This window comes from Rattus rattus, chromosome 11 (assembly GCF_011064425.1).
Source record: "Rattus rattus isolate New Zealand chromosome 11, Rrattus_CSIRO_v1, whole genome shotgun sequence".
NCBI classification, from domain to species: domain Eukaryota; kingdom Metazoa; phylum Chordata; class Mammalia; order Rodentia; family Muridae; genus Rattus; species Rattus rattus.
In genome coordinates this window covers 32,903,083-32,918,436 of record NC_046164.1, presented here as the reverse complement: position 1 = coordinate 32,918,436, position 15,354 = coordinate 32,903,083, and positions in this window count along the sequence as shown.

The following is a 15,354-nucleotide window of genomic DNA, read 5'->3' as shown; positions in this document are numbered from 1 at the left end:
CAGAGTTTGAGAGTAAGGAGCCATCTCGAGTGTCTTGCTAAATACCAGTGGACTTGTGTCACTTCTAAAATTTACCACGACAGTCACTATAATTAGGAGAAATTCAAAGACACTTGCAAGGTATTTGGCATAACTCGAACACCTCTCTGGATATTTTAACTTTGCATACTGAGATTATGAATTTAAAGAATGCTGTCCCGTTGAGTTTTGATGCTGCAGATACTGCTGATAAAATTATTCATGGCTTAAGGTCAGTATTTCCATCTTGGTCAAGTTTCAAGAACGCCTTATATAGTTTGACCATGTTGGCCCTTCTTGTCCTGGGAATACTTTTATTCCTGCTCATTTTGATAAAACTTGCCTTTAACAACATTGACATGTTAACAGCAAAAAAATACACAGCTTAGAACTTAAAATGGATCCCCAGACAGAGCCACTAGCTTAACAGGCTGGTAGTCATTGATGGGTAAGATTCTGCACAGAGCCTGACCAACCTAAGAAATGCATTGCCTTGAATAATACATTTTCAATGAAGGGTAAGGAAGGCATTCTTGTCAGAACAACCTAAAAGACATCGTCTTGTTCATGAAATAAAAAGGGGGGAAATGTAAGCTTATGGTGCCACTTCAAAAACATTGGCAAGAATTTGACATTGGGCTAGGACAAGAATGTAAGCTCAAGTTCTTGGTCATCTTGATAAGTCCCTGAATACCACGGGACCTATGTTTATACCTAGTTTGTTCCTTGACTACTTTGTTTATGCCTTAGCACAGACCATATTCCTTGCATGTACCTGGAGTGATATAAAAGCAGCTTGGGAAAAAAATAAACCGGCTTCAGTACTCGCTGGAGTCATACTGTAGTGTTGTCTAATTGTCTTTTCCTTCTTTAATCCTCACTCCCTCCCTCGAGACCCTGTTGACTGACTGAGTGGGCTTGGTCACTTTGTGCTATCATTCTTGGGGTGTGGCACTTACCTTCATGCCTCAGTATGTCCTCTAGTCTCTAGCTCCTAAATTCCAGGCTTCAGGATGCATTTCTGGCTGTTAAAGTAGGGACAAAAGGGTACGTTTTATGAAGCTTCCCCATTGAGCATCTGCTTACATCTTATTGCCAGGGTAGCTGGGAAATGTAGTCTTTCTGTCAGGAGATTTTAGTACAGAAACTAAGGGGAGTAGGCCTACTGGGTTCAGAAATTAATAGTCTATGTCAAAGTAACAACGTCAGTCAGGGTTCTTTCTCCACTGACCTAGAACAAATCTAAACTTTAAAGAAAAAAAAAAAAGCTGGAAACTAAAACAAGAATTTTCTGTTATGATCCTGAAGCAAAATTCCTTCTTCTCAGATTTTGCGCTTAAGACAGTCAACCAATCTGATGAAACCATCTATTTGAACTCCTCCCCTGAAGATGGGCTATTAAAGTCAACTGACTACAGATGTTAATTACATTTATAATATATTTTAAGAGCAAACTAGTTTTGTGCTTAAACAACAACAGCAACAAAATCAGTTTGACACATAAAATTCATCATCACAGTGGTTCAAAATTTTAATTTCTTAATCTTTAAAGAGATTTGTTTAAACATTTTATGCGCACATCTGTGCACCTGAGTGTGTGTGCACCATGTGCACGCAGCTGCCTATGGAGGCCAGAAGAGGGCGTCAGATCCCCTGGAGCTAGAGCAATAGGTAGTTGTGAGCGGCTGAATGTGGGTGCTGGGAGCCAAATTCAGGTCCTCTGCAACAGCAGTAAGTGCTCGTAACCATGGAAACATTTCTACAGCATCAATTTAATTCTATAAAACACTGCAGCAAGAGAGTGCTGTGTCTGGGCTGCATCTGCCTTGCACCCTGCCTCTTTATAATCTATCTATATGGTTGAGCAAGCAGATTAGCTCCTGATAGGCTTACAGGGTAAATATCCTGTAACGCTACACCCTGCATAGAACGAGCATCTCAAGCACCGTAACAGGAGCTCTGCAGCAAAGGCACAATGCACCGCCCCATTTCTGTGCCTGATTTCAAGTAGATGGCCCTGATTCTCTTTGGGTTTTGTTAGGTTTTATTTTGTCTAACCACTCTGCTGGTAGATTGGAGACCATCTTTAAAAAAAAATCAAAAAAAAAAAAAAAAAAAAAAAACAGAAAAAAAAAACAACTTTTCTCTGTGACCCTTCTCTAAATTCTTCTCTTTGTAAAAGCCAAACTTCTGGAGCTATCTAATAATTTAGAGAATTGGTAGAAGGAAGGAGGAGATAATTAACTGGGGCCCACAAAAAGCCACGGCCTTTTCAGCCTGTAATTATCAGTCATGCATGCACACTGTCCCACTCCACCGAGGAATGTGACTTCTATGCAGTTCTCAGTTGTCTTTCAAAGTTGGCCTGGAAACACCCTGATAAATGGAGGCAGGGCCAGAGCTGTCTTGTCACAGATCTGCAGACAGCCATTGTCACCTTTTCTCTTCCTGGGTCTGCTGTAATTGTCTTCCCTAATTGTAAAGCTTCATGCCTGACAAGCTTTGTCGTAACACTGCCCATGCCTGTATGGTTTTTGAGTCATTTCGAGCAGTTTACGGACTAGATAAAGGACAAAACAGGCCCACGTTCATTAGCTTTGGTAAATAAAAAGTCCTTCAATTTATTGGTTTTGTACAACAGCCATCACACAAAAATAAAAACAAGTACAAATAAACACATCTGCACTAGCTCCAGGAAACAAATGTGATTTGTCTGCTCAAAGTTATCTCATTTTCAAATGCAAGCCATCTTTATTGTGATTTTTTTTGTCTCTACTGTAAAGTCCATTAAGAGTCATTGAGTTTTTAAATTTGTGTGTGTGTGTGTGTGTGTGTGTGTGTGTGTGTGTGTGTAACCTTTCGTGTATGTCTGTGTATCACGTGGGTGCTGATGCTATGGAGCCAGAAGAGGTGTCAGATCCCCTGGAGCTGGAGTTATAGGCAGTGGCGAGCACTGGGAATAGAATCCAGGTCCTCTGGTACAGCGGCAAGCACTTCTAACTGATCGATTATCTTTCCAGTACCTGAGAGTCATCATCTCTAAGGAAACACCCAAACAGAAATTTGTCCCACATAATTGCAGTCACCTGTCTGCTCTTTGGGGGAAAAAATAACAAAATAGCACTGCCTCCTTGAAAATTATAGACTATTGATCCAACGGGCCTGCTGTAACTGAATTTGTGAATGGCATTTTATCCATATAAACTTACGGTTTGTTTGGTTGGTTTTTTGTTTTGTTTTTATGGCAAAGCCATAACCTTAACAAGAATGCCACTCTGCAGGCTTAGATTTTTTTTCCCCAATCTTCTTTATTTAGGGTTCTTAAACTCTTCCATTTCTCTTCTAGCCCACCAATGAAAGGTAGAGGAGAAAGAAGGTAAATAAGAAAAGGGGGTTGCAGCTCTGTGTAGAAGTAGTTCCTTGGGGTGACTACACTCTTTGTTGTCAGGATATCAGCAGTTCAGTTTAATAGCAAACACCAAACATGAATCAGTCGTGGCCGATCTAACAGGAACAGCAACGTAATCACCGAGCGTCAGCAGAAACGGCCGGAATCAGCTGGAACACCACAAGAAGTTCTTTGGTGCATTTCTGTCTATGAAGTGAAGACAAGAGAAGACCAACGAAGACCAAGGAAGAAGCGAAGCGTTGCACGACGTACAATGCAAGAGCATCCTCTCGCTGTTGGTGGGGTTCCATTCATACTCCTTCTAGACATCCTCTCAAGTGTCTGTTTCCAGCAAAGTATCACATGATTCCTCACAAGACAGCGTCCAGAAAAGCATGTGACACAACTGACTTGTTAAGAAACCAGAGATTTTTCACTTGACTGCTCATTGAAGATAGTACCCTTATTTCCTTTCCCCTAGTGGCAACTCTAGCACGAGGTAACGCTTATTTTATGACTAATTCCCTACTACAACCCCTCCCCCCATCGTTTTCCCGTTAAGACAGACGAACTGCTCACTACATGATTTCATATGCAACGTTTTTAGAGCATGCATTCTCTTGCATGCCTTACTCTTTTCCTACACCTCCTCAACACTTATAGTAAGCATTATCTTCCTTCATGATTTAAGAAAACACAGTGAAAACCTTGCCTGAGGTTAGGGCTAGCTGTAAAATTTGCTAAGCTTAGCTCAAAAAATGTGAGCTCCCTGCTCAAAAGGCTGGAAAGAAGTGCAGTAAAAGATGCTACTGTAAGACAGGAGATATTGATTTATGAGAAAACACATACACTTAATAGCTGCCCAATTACTATTTTATCTAATAAATGGTATATCAATAACCTTAATCAGGTGTTACATTTCTTTTTGGCTCATGTCTTACTTAGGATTTTATCTCTATGAAGAATTACCATGACCAAGGCAACTCTGAAGGAAAAGATTTAACTGGGCTGGCTTATAATTCAGAGGTGTAGTCCACTATCATCACGGCAGGAAGCATGGCAGCACGCAGGCAGACATGGTGCTGGACAGGTAGCTGAGAGTTCTGCATCTGGATCTGCAGGCAGCAGAAAGAGAGAGAGAGCCTCTGGGCCTGGCTTGAGCATTTGAAATCTCAGAGCCCACCCCCAGTGACACACTTCATCCAATAAGGTCACACCAACTCCAGGAAGGCCAGTCCCAATCCTTCCAAATAATGCCACCCCATAGGAACCTATAGGGGCCATTTTCATTCAAACCACCACAGCTCACTCTTGAAATTTCATTAAACTATGCTTTCAGTTTCCAATAGATATGAAATTCATATCATGCAGTTTCTTTCTTCAGTAGATGTGACTGAAAGCCATGCTGGTCATTCTTGGCAAATGTGAGATCAATTTTGTCAGTTTTTCATTTTAAAGAGGCTCTTCCTGTTGGCCCTGGTGATAGAGTATTTATAGACTGCGATACCACTGAGGTCAGTCCCCTGCCCCGGGACACACCCTCTCTTCACTCTCTCCTGCTTGCTTCCTGACTCCCAACCTCCAGTTTCTTTCTTTTCCTTTCAATACTGAGAACAGAACCCAGAACCCCATGCACGCCTGGTAAGCACTCTACCCCTAACTACATTTCTGCGCCCCTACTACTAATTTCTGATAAATTCGTTCAAACCGAAATTTTAGTTATTTCTATAGTTGCGGATTCTAGTGGGAAAGAATTTCTGGGTGGATTTAACTCTTTATTCAAGCTTGTTTTGCCTCAGTGTGGATTTAATTTTAAGTGTAAGTACACACAGTGCCATTTTTATGCTCCTGCTAAAATGAAGAAATGTTTCTTTAAAATTATGGCGATCACAAAGGAAACTGAAGGCACCCTCATGATGTAATCCGAAAGGATTCTGCCATTGCACCTGCAATTGCAAAGAAAACATTTAAATTGTCTTTTTTTGTGAACAGTTGGTTCTTCGTATAAAAGTAATGAATGCACTTCAAAGAGAAAGGCCAGCAGGTACGAGCACTTGCTGCTCTTGCAGAGGACATGAGTTCCATTCCCAGCCCCCCCACATCAGGTTGCCCACAGATGCATGTAACTCCAGCAAATCCTTGACATTAACTCAGAGAGAGACAGTTGATAAATCTGCATCCTCCTTTCTGCCTCAGTTCCCCTCGTCAGAGGCAGGAGCCCTCCCCCTTTTCGTGTTAGAGGTGGCAGGCGTTTGGTTTCACACATACATTGCTGCTCTTTTGTCTCAGGACACAAGTAGATTTGAGAACTAGTATTCCTTTAGTCAGACACTGAAGTGACCGAGATAGGCACAAAACCTGTTGGAACTGCTTATCTGATCGTTAACATCATTAGTGCCTCCTGCTCACGCTCCACAAAAGTGCCCTGGGGTAAGCTTCCTGAATGTGGTAAGAGTGGGCCTGCAGGGGTTTTCCTTCTCTTCAGAGACTATTGATGACTTTCCAGTTCCTCCTTTTGCCCCTTAAGAGAAGTTCTTTCCAAGACCCAAGATAAAAGAATAGCTTTTTTTTCTTCCAAGAGTTCCTAAAGGTGGTTTTGTAATAATATGTTGGACTACCCTATGAAATATTGCTGATTAGAAAGTCAAATTAGAACATACACTCTAAGGAGGGAAAGGGTCAAAGGCAGAGAGTAAGGGTTCTACCACAAATACTAGCTTTCCGGTGTCAGAGAGCTCTCACTCTGCCAAGTGGCAGAGAGAATCTTTCTTGTTTTACTTGTTTGAATTTTATGGTTAAGAGAACACATTCTGCAGAGTCACACAATAGAGGCCTGGCTACCCTAAGGCAAGTGAAATGACTGTTTCCTCTATAGACAGGCATGTTCTTCAAATACTTTAAAAATGTCCCCACCCGCTGTGCATGGGTGAGTGCCTGTGTGTGTGTGTGTGTGTGTGTGTGTGTGTGTGTGTGTGTGTGTGTGTGTGTGTGTGGTGTGTGTGTGTGTGTGTGTTGTGTGTGTGTGTGTGTGTGTGTGTGTGTGTGTGTGTGAGAGAGAGAGAGAGAGAGAGAGAGAGAGAGAGAGAGTCCCTTATTGCTTGTCACGTGGTATGCTAGGCTACTTGGCCAGTGGGTTTCTGGGGATTCTGGTGCTTCTACCTCCCATCTTGTCATAGGAGTGCTGGGCTTATAGACACCCTACCTCACTTGCTTTCTGTATGTTCTGGGTTTCCAGGTTCAAATCCTCACACTGACATGCTGTGCCCACTAAGCCTTCAAATGCCTTTCTGAACATCAGAGTATATCCTACGAGGGCCAAAAATTATGTATGGCAAATCGAATGTTACTTATTCCTTCTGACACACCCTCAGACCCTTCTGCTTCTAAGCAATCACATCCTGTGACAGACCTTGCAAGGAGAGTCAAATGAAGTGTGTGTGTGTGTGTGTGTGTGTGTGTGTGTGTGTGTGTATTGAAATCTCATGTTCTTCTTGGAAAAAATAAAAAGCAGAAATGAGACCTAACCCCTTGCCAATCTGAAGTTGTCCTCAGAGGGAAAGGCACTGAACCACATTAAACCGCATTGTGGCTAGAGGAAACTTGTTTGGTGTGCTTTGTAATGCTGGCACACAAAGAACATGCCTGGAGGATAAAGCACGGAGCTGTGCAGTGCTCTGGGAGAGAACAAGGTCATCAGAGACACAGCTAACGAACATTACAAATGAGGCACTCAGGGTGACTTTGGTAAGCTACAGTAGGCTGATAATTAATTTTTTTTTTAAAGTCTTAGGTTCTGAGGTTTCCTCTGTCTGCCTGCGTTTTAGCGTGATCACTGGCACTCCTGGCAGAAGGTGTCCGGTGGGGAGGAACCATTCCCCTCTCTCTGCCTCTTTAACTCAATTGTTTCATGTTCTGGTTATATGAGTGTCCTAAAACCTCTCTAAACTTCCTTGTATGTCTTTTTAAAATGACGTTTATGTATTTATTCATGTGTGTACCCATGTGCTCACACGGCGTGTGGAGGTCAGAGGGACAACTTACGGGAGTTGGTTCTGTCTTTCCACCATGTGGGCCCTCAGGTCATCAGGATCACGAAAGGGAACCGTACAGACAGTTTCAGATGAAAAGGGAGGAAGATGAGTTGGAGGTGCAATCTGGTCACAGGTACGTGGGAAGGAGAGCTGAAGCCGAGGCTAATCCTGATGAATTAAAACCCAACTTTAAAATCCCTCACGGTGGGCCAGAGTCGATCAGACCTTAAGTGTCAAGGGGATGAGAGACTCCAGCGAGAAGTCCAAAGGCTTTGGCTTTGTAAGTTACCAGAAACGCGAGGATGCCAATAAGGCTGTGGACGAAATGAATGGAAAAGAAATGAGCGGGAAAGCTGTATTTGTAGCCTGCACAGCAAAAAGTTGAATGGTAGGCTGAGTTAAAATGGACATTTGAGCAGCTGAAGCAGGAGAGAGACTTAAGATTCTCAATAAAGGAAATAAAAATCTCTATAAAACAAAACAAAACAATCAAACAAACAAAAAAAACCCCCAACTTTGTCCTTGTAGCCCAGTCACAAGCCACATTCCTACCCTCTTACTAGGTTACACAATTTCTCCAGTGTGGGCTGTTTTTAAACCCCAAACGTCTTATACAATCTACAGAGGTCAGCAGGCCACTGGGAGCAGCTCTCGAGGTCAGGAGATAAGAATTCTCAAAATGCTGACCTTTTTTGGTTTACTTTATGTGGGAACGAATACTAAAGTTACGGGCTTCAAGTTAAAGACCAACCACTGTTCTCTTCAACAGACATGTTTTAATGTTAACATTTTGGAGAGGTTTCGCTCAGTCTTCCATGAATGTTGCAGTCCTCTTATGAGAAGCTGCTTTTAAAAATGTGGGTGCTATTATAGGTCTATTGGTTCCTATTGACAAAGTACTTAACTGTTCAGCTTTGATTCCTTTCTCAAAAACGATTTCAAGATTCTTGGTAGTCTGCACACCCACACAGAAACTGCTTTTTACATATCAATATAAACCTCATTTAATCTTTTTAAAAAATTAAATTTGCATTTATGTATTTGGGGGAGGGGGCGCGTCACAGCTCATTTGTAGTGGCAGAGGACAACCTGTGGAAGTGAGCTTTCTCCTTCCGCCATGTTGGTCGTGGGACCAGACTCGGGGCTCTGCTGCTTCTCCCTGCCCCAGCCCTGGGATTACAGATGCACTCGTCCATACCGGGCTCCTTACATGGGCACTGTATCTCCAGTGCAGGTCTTCATAATTCAGTTCTCACTTGAATAGCCAGATGTTGCTTCGCCCGAAATGGATACATGGCTTTCTAGGAGAGACTTGCTATTAGATAAAAAAAAATTAATAAGGTTTATATTTACAGGCATTATTTAGATCACTGTCATCTCCACTGTGCCTTGTCCATTTCTTAGAAAAACTTAGGTTAAACTAATTATAGAAAGAAGCCCAGCAGGCTGTATCCTCTTGGGGGCCAGGTTGACCTCTGTGGCACTTGTGACCACTGAGGACATGCGGGTGTGCATGGTCTGTGCTGCAGCCTGAAGCCATGTAGATGTCTGTATGCCGTGCTGCTGCTGCCGGGAGCCATATTGATGTGAGTGCGTATCGGGTCTCCTGAGGTGATGTCCGGCTCCAAGCTGCTGCTGAAGAGCGGATCTGGGTCCATGATCCTGCTGTGACTGGGGTCTGTGTTGATGACTGGGCCTTGTTGCCGAGAGTCATATTGATGTGAATGACTTGTGCTCCACCTGAAGCCATGTTATCTATGGTCTCTGCAACCTCCAAAGGCCTTGTCTGTGCTGTCACCAGAAACCGCATGGAAGCCCCATGATCCATGCGTCTACAGACTGTACAGAGCAAAGAGGCCATTTTTGTTGTGGTATTGGTGACTGCAGACACACATTGAGAGGGAGAGACATGGGGGGCTTTGTGACAACCCCTACGAACCCAAACCTCCCCACTACAAAGTAGCGGCCTAGGCAGGACGTCACCAAAGAGAACTCTTACAAAGTGTGATGGGGATTCTAAAGTGCAGCTCCCCACAATGATGGCTTCTGGTGGGGGCGTAGGAGGGGGAGGATACGGTTCTATTTAAGGGGGAGGCCCCAGGGAGTTTGACCATGCTCCAGTGAGTATATAGATGACACAAATTAGACTTTCTTTTCTTATTTTTCTTTCTCCTTTTTTTGAGGGGAGAGGAGGTCACAAGAAGGAGGTGGATGGGGTGCATGATGTGAAACTCCCAAAGAATCAATTAAAGCATTATGTGTGTTGGGGGAGTCATGCTAATTAATGAATTTACCCAGTCACTGTATTTGAGAGTGACATTTTCCTACACACAAACCAAACTGGATCTCTCTCCCCCCACACCCCCTTCTAAAAAAATTTGTATTCTTCTCCCACATATTACATCCTTTCACTCCCTCACCCCGCAATCTACCCATCCCCACCAAACACCCGAGCAGAACAACTTCAAGAAGAAAGAATATATATCTGTACACATCTCTAAGTTTTTCGGTCCATGGCTAGCTGGCTTTAAGGCTTCCAGGCCCACCATAAGTTAGCCATTTCCTCTTAAATCAGAGCAGCTCAGGAGATTGGTCCTATTAACGCTCCCTCATGGAGGAAGCAGGAAGCTCACACAACTCTTTAAGACCTGTAAGACTTCTCTCTCCCCCGCGAAGTTACAGAGGTGGTTAAAATAGATCCTGGGTCAGCGTACGAGGCCCCTTGGTACTACAGCCGTCTATAAGTGTGACCCGCCAGCCACTTCTCATGACTCCTCTCTGCACTAGAGTGGCAGAGTCGTGGCTTCAGTAGTGTGGCTTCTCAGGAGCATCTGTGCTGCAGGCAAGACGCTTCCGCGGTGTAGCCACCTGTAAGCCACCCAAGGGACTTCCTGGTGATACGGCTGCCTTTGACTCTGTCACCCCTGCCCTGATAGTAACCACAAGAGACTTACCTGGACTTGGACAAAGTAATAATTTTGGTCTGTTGTGTCCTCTCCCGCTGGGTGAATGCACATTTCTTTACGTCATTCTGTGAAGTCTGGTGCCTGAAGGCGGACTGACAGAATCAAGGTCAGTGGCAGTGGACGTCTCTAGGCGTTGGGAGGGATTGTAGGGCCGCTGTGGTCTTCCTGGGGGTAGGAAGGCCTACCATCTCACGGTGGCAGCAGTTGTGTGCGTGGTAAGACATGCTACTGAGGGTGGGAAGGATACTTCAGTTGGTAAAGTGCCTGCCTTGTGAGCATGAGGACCTGAATTCAGAACCCATGTTAAAAACAAAAGCTGGGTATGGTGCTGTGTGCCCATAATTCCAGAGTTGTAGAGGGAAAAAATAAAGAAGGAAAAGAAAAGAAAAAAAAAGTAGATAACCAGGGCTCTCTGAGAAGCTAGCACAGACAGGATCCCTGACCAGCCTGGAACTTGCCTATCTCAAAAAACAAGGTGGATGGTGCCTGAAGAATGGTACCCTAGATTGTCCTCTGCTGTATGCATGCACATACACGTGCTCATATGTTGTGTGTGTGTATATATGTGTATGTGTGTATATATATACACACACACAGTAAAAAAATTTTTTTTTCTTTTTCTTTTTTTTTCAGAGCTGGGGACCGAACCCAGGGCCTTGCGCTCGCTAGGCAAGCGCTCTACCGCTGAGCTAAATCCCCAACCCGTAAAAATTTTTAAAAAGACATATTTTGATTTTGAGCTGTCTGCTCAGTGAGGCAAGAGATCTTGTGGGGTGAGAGCTACTCCTCCAACACTGTGAACAAGGTTGCCTGTAGTAGTGATGTGCAGGGCAATTGGAGACCCCAGCTGAACTGCAGATTTGTTGGGTCCTGCGAGTGTTCAGAGCACTTGGGTACGGACGTTGGAGCAGCCCTCCAAAGCACAGGGCCTGTGGGGGTCAAGGGCTGCATGAGCAGATGATGGAGTGGTAGAGGTGAGGATTGCACCAGCCCCGGGTGAGGCAACTCTATATAGCCCCTCCCTGCACAGTACATTGAGTGCATTTCTTTCCTGTGAGGAGGTGATTTGGGGTGCATTATGTTTTCAATGTGAAGTGTTTCCAGAGGCTCATGTATTAGTTAGTTAGTTAGTTAGTTAGTTAGTTAGTTAGTTAGTTAGTGTCTTAGTCAGGGTTTCTATTCCTGCACAAAACATCACGACCAAGAAGCAAGTTGGGGAGGAAAGGGCTTATTCAGCTTACACTTCCACATTGCTGTTCAAGAACCTGGAGGCAGGAGCTGATGCAGAGGCCATGAAAGGGTGTTACTTACTGACATGCTTCCTCTGGCTTGCTCAGCTTGCTGAACTCAAGACCACCAGCCTAGGTATGGCACCACCCACAATGGGCCCTCCCCGCTGATCACTAGTTGAGAAAATGCCTTACATCTGGGTCTCATGGAGGCATTTCCTCAAAGGAGGCTCCTTTCTCTGTGACAACTTCAGCCTGTGTCAAGTTGACACACAAAACCAGCCATTACAGGTGCATTATGGTTTTAATGTGAAGTGCTCCTGGAGGCTCATGTGTTAATTAGTTAGTTAGTTAGTTAGTTAGTTAGTTAGTTAGTTAGTTAGTCACTCGTTTTTTTTGAGATGGGATTATCTCTGTGTAGCCCTGGCTGTCCTGGAACTTACAATGTAGACAAAGCTATCCTTGAACTCAGAGATCTACCTGCTTCTGCAGGGATTAAGTACTTAAGTATGTGGTCCCCAGCTGCTGATGGTGTCCTGAGAGGCTGTAGAACCTTTAAGTGATGGCACCTCAAAGGTGGAAGTCAGGGAATGGGGTAGCCTTTGAGGCTGACAGTCAGGCTTGCTTCCTGTCCTCCCTGTTTCCTGATCTTCTGCGTGGTAAATGGGTATCTGCTGCTGCGGGTTTCCACCATCACAGAGCCACCTGCCACTATGTCTTCCTCACCACGAAGACTATCTCTCTTCAAATTGTGAGCCCAAGAAACCTCTCACGGAGATGAGGAAATAGAGGACGGCTCCTGATGCTTCACACTTCTCATAACACCCATCAGGGAGTTTTGCCTTAGGATGTCAACTATGGGGATAGTCACATGCTTGGGAAAATGAACCTGTGAGTTTGCAAGATTATTTGTCTAACCTAAGGCGCCAATGGCCAGTGGTAGCCCGTGAGGTCAGACAACTTGTGGAAGCTGACTCGGTTGTGAAGGGCTAAATGGGGTGATGACTCTGGTCTGTGCTTCTGTGCCCAAACATTGCTCTTTTGAAAGAACAATGAATGCTCACAAGAGGATCTTTTCATCTTGTATTGGACCCCGCTAACATTTTGCAAGCATCCTCTTAGCTGCTGAATCCGGAGACCAATCCGCACTTCCTTAGGACAGACAGCCACAGACCTCCAGAGAGCCTGCTCAGCCCATGAGAAAGGATTTCATTATGCAATGCTAGCCTGTAAGAGTCTTACAGATCTGGAGGGCAGTTAGAAGAACAACAGCTAAAGGTTTAAAAACAAAGCTTCTCTGCTTGCCTCTCAGGGAGGACGCTGCAGGGGCTGTGGAATGAATATCCCAGTGTCAGGTGCCAGGTTACAACTACAGTTATCAGGGCGGTTCCTGGGGCCCACCTGCTCCTTCCAAAACAGAAGTGCCACTGCTACTGTTTGCATGCCAGGAGGCTGGATGGAACGTTCCTATTGCTGGAAACCTTGCACACTCTGGTTGAAGGTTCTGGATAAATCCGTCTGACACTGAAGTGGAAATATTCATTGATGGCTGGTGTTCACCTTGCTGTAAGATACTGTGGTAATTGCTGAGGGGAACAATGGTCCTACTCAGCTGTAGACTGGCTCCTGTATTAATGCCACCAGCGTGCCAGGCAAGATGTGCCCCTAGGAGCAATAGAGGCACAACTGTCTGGGCACAAACAACTCCTTTCCAGCTGGATTTAAGATCCACACCATAGAGAGAGAATCCAGGATTGACAGTTCAAGCCGAAATAAAAACGTGTGGCTGAGGAGAGTCATAGATAGGCTCAATGGGGACGTTACTACTATTTTGTTAATGGAATGTGTGGTGCCTGTGTACTTTCTAAACACTTATGTTTCTGGCCATAGATCATCACTGCTGTTGACCTTGGTCAGGGTAGCAGTTATTACATAAGGTCAGAACTACTCACATTGCCTAGAATGAATGACTGTTATGGTGGTAGAGTAGTTCAATGCTCAGCCCTCAATGGAAGAAAATAATTTACATGTTATCACCTCTCCAGGGCCCTCGGAACATTGTGTCTTGAAGGGAGTGGAAAGAATGTAGGAGCAAGACGTAATGGCATTGTGAAGCTTTACCCAGGGGTTTGGATGTCCTCCCTGCCATCTTGATTCAAAGCAACTGAAGTCACCCATATGAGATCCTTATACGATTAGGCCTAGAAACATTCCCTCATGAAGGCCATCCAGGAGGTTTCCCAGACTCGCAGGTTCACAAGGCCATCCCTTCCCCAAGTTTACATAAAGGTTAAATAGTGGGCTGATATAGAGATGGCTCAGAGGTTAAGAGCACTGATTGCTCTTCCAGAGGTCCTGAGTTCAATTCCCAGCAACCACATGGTGGCTCACAACCTTCTGTAATGAGATCTGATGCCCTCTTCTGGTGTGTCTGAAGACAGTGACAGTGTACTTACATACAGAAAATAAATAAATCTTAAAAAGCAAAAAAATAAACAAAAAACCAAAAACAAATAAAGGTCAAATAGTCACTTGTGGTAGGCACTTTTTTATTTTTTTATTTTTTAAGACAGGATTTCTCTGTGTAGTTCTGGTCGTCTTGGTACTTGCTTTGTAGACCAGTGCTGGTTTCAAACTCACAGAGATCCGCTCGCCTCTGCCTCCTGTGTGCTGGGATTAAAGGCGCATGCAACCACTCCTGGCCGTAGGCAAACTCTTTTAGTAGTTACTCCTAAGTTGTCCAGGGAACTTTTCTATGGTGTCAATGTCACGGGTAGGACTTGGAAGTGGTACAGCTTCAAGCTGCCCCAGGACTGGTGGTGGAGACGTCACCCAGGTTCCTATAAATATTTTCCCCAAATCAATGGCTCACAGAGTGAAATTTAGACATAAGGTTTTTTAGTCTGTTGGTGTCTTTTCTATCTGGGGTGAATAAATGCATCTTTACATCTTCCTAGGAGAAGTCCCATCAGAGCAAGCCATAACCATTATGGTGGGAGGCCTGCCAGAGGTAATGGACTCACTTTAAAGAAGGCAGGAAGCAGACAGAGTTGAGAAACTGCCAAGGGACAGATAAACACTTCAAAGACTCCACCCATTAAAAACCCATTCGAAGAGCTAGTGACTTAATCAACGGACTAACTTATGAGCCAATCATCTCTTAAATTAAAAAAAAAAAACTGTATGCATGGGTATGTTTGTATATCTTGCACATGCCTGATGTCTACAGAGTTCAGAGGACGGTGTTATATGACCTGGAACTGGAGTTACAGACAATTGCGAGCCATCATACGGATGCTAGGAATTGAATCTGGATCTGCTAGAAGAGCCACAAGTGCTCTTAACTGCTGAGCCATGTCTCCAGCCATCACTTAAAAGACCCAATAGCTACAACCAAACTTCTAACACGCAAACCTCTGGGGGATACTTGTCTATCCTACCCATAGCAGAGTGCAGTAATAATCACACATTGTACTAGAAATAAGTAACAAAACACAACACTGTGCAGACCAGTAACTCATGCTCACTCTAAAGAAGATGTGTGTGGGACGAGTTACAGCCCAAAGCAAAGGCTACTTTTAGCACACTGCTGTAGAGGATGCAGTTCTGACGGTGTTGCCGTTACATCATAGGAGGTGAAGAGTTTGCACATTAAGCTGTTTCCGAGTCACCCATGTGAATAATTTATAAATCTGTATGATACATGCCCTTTTGGGATATTT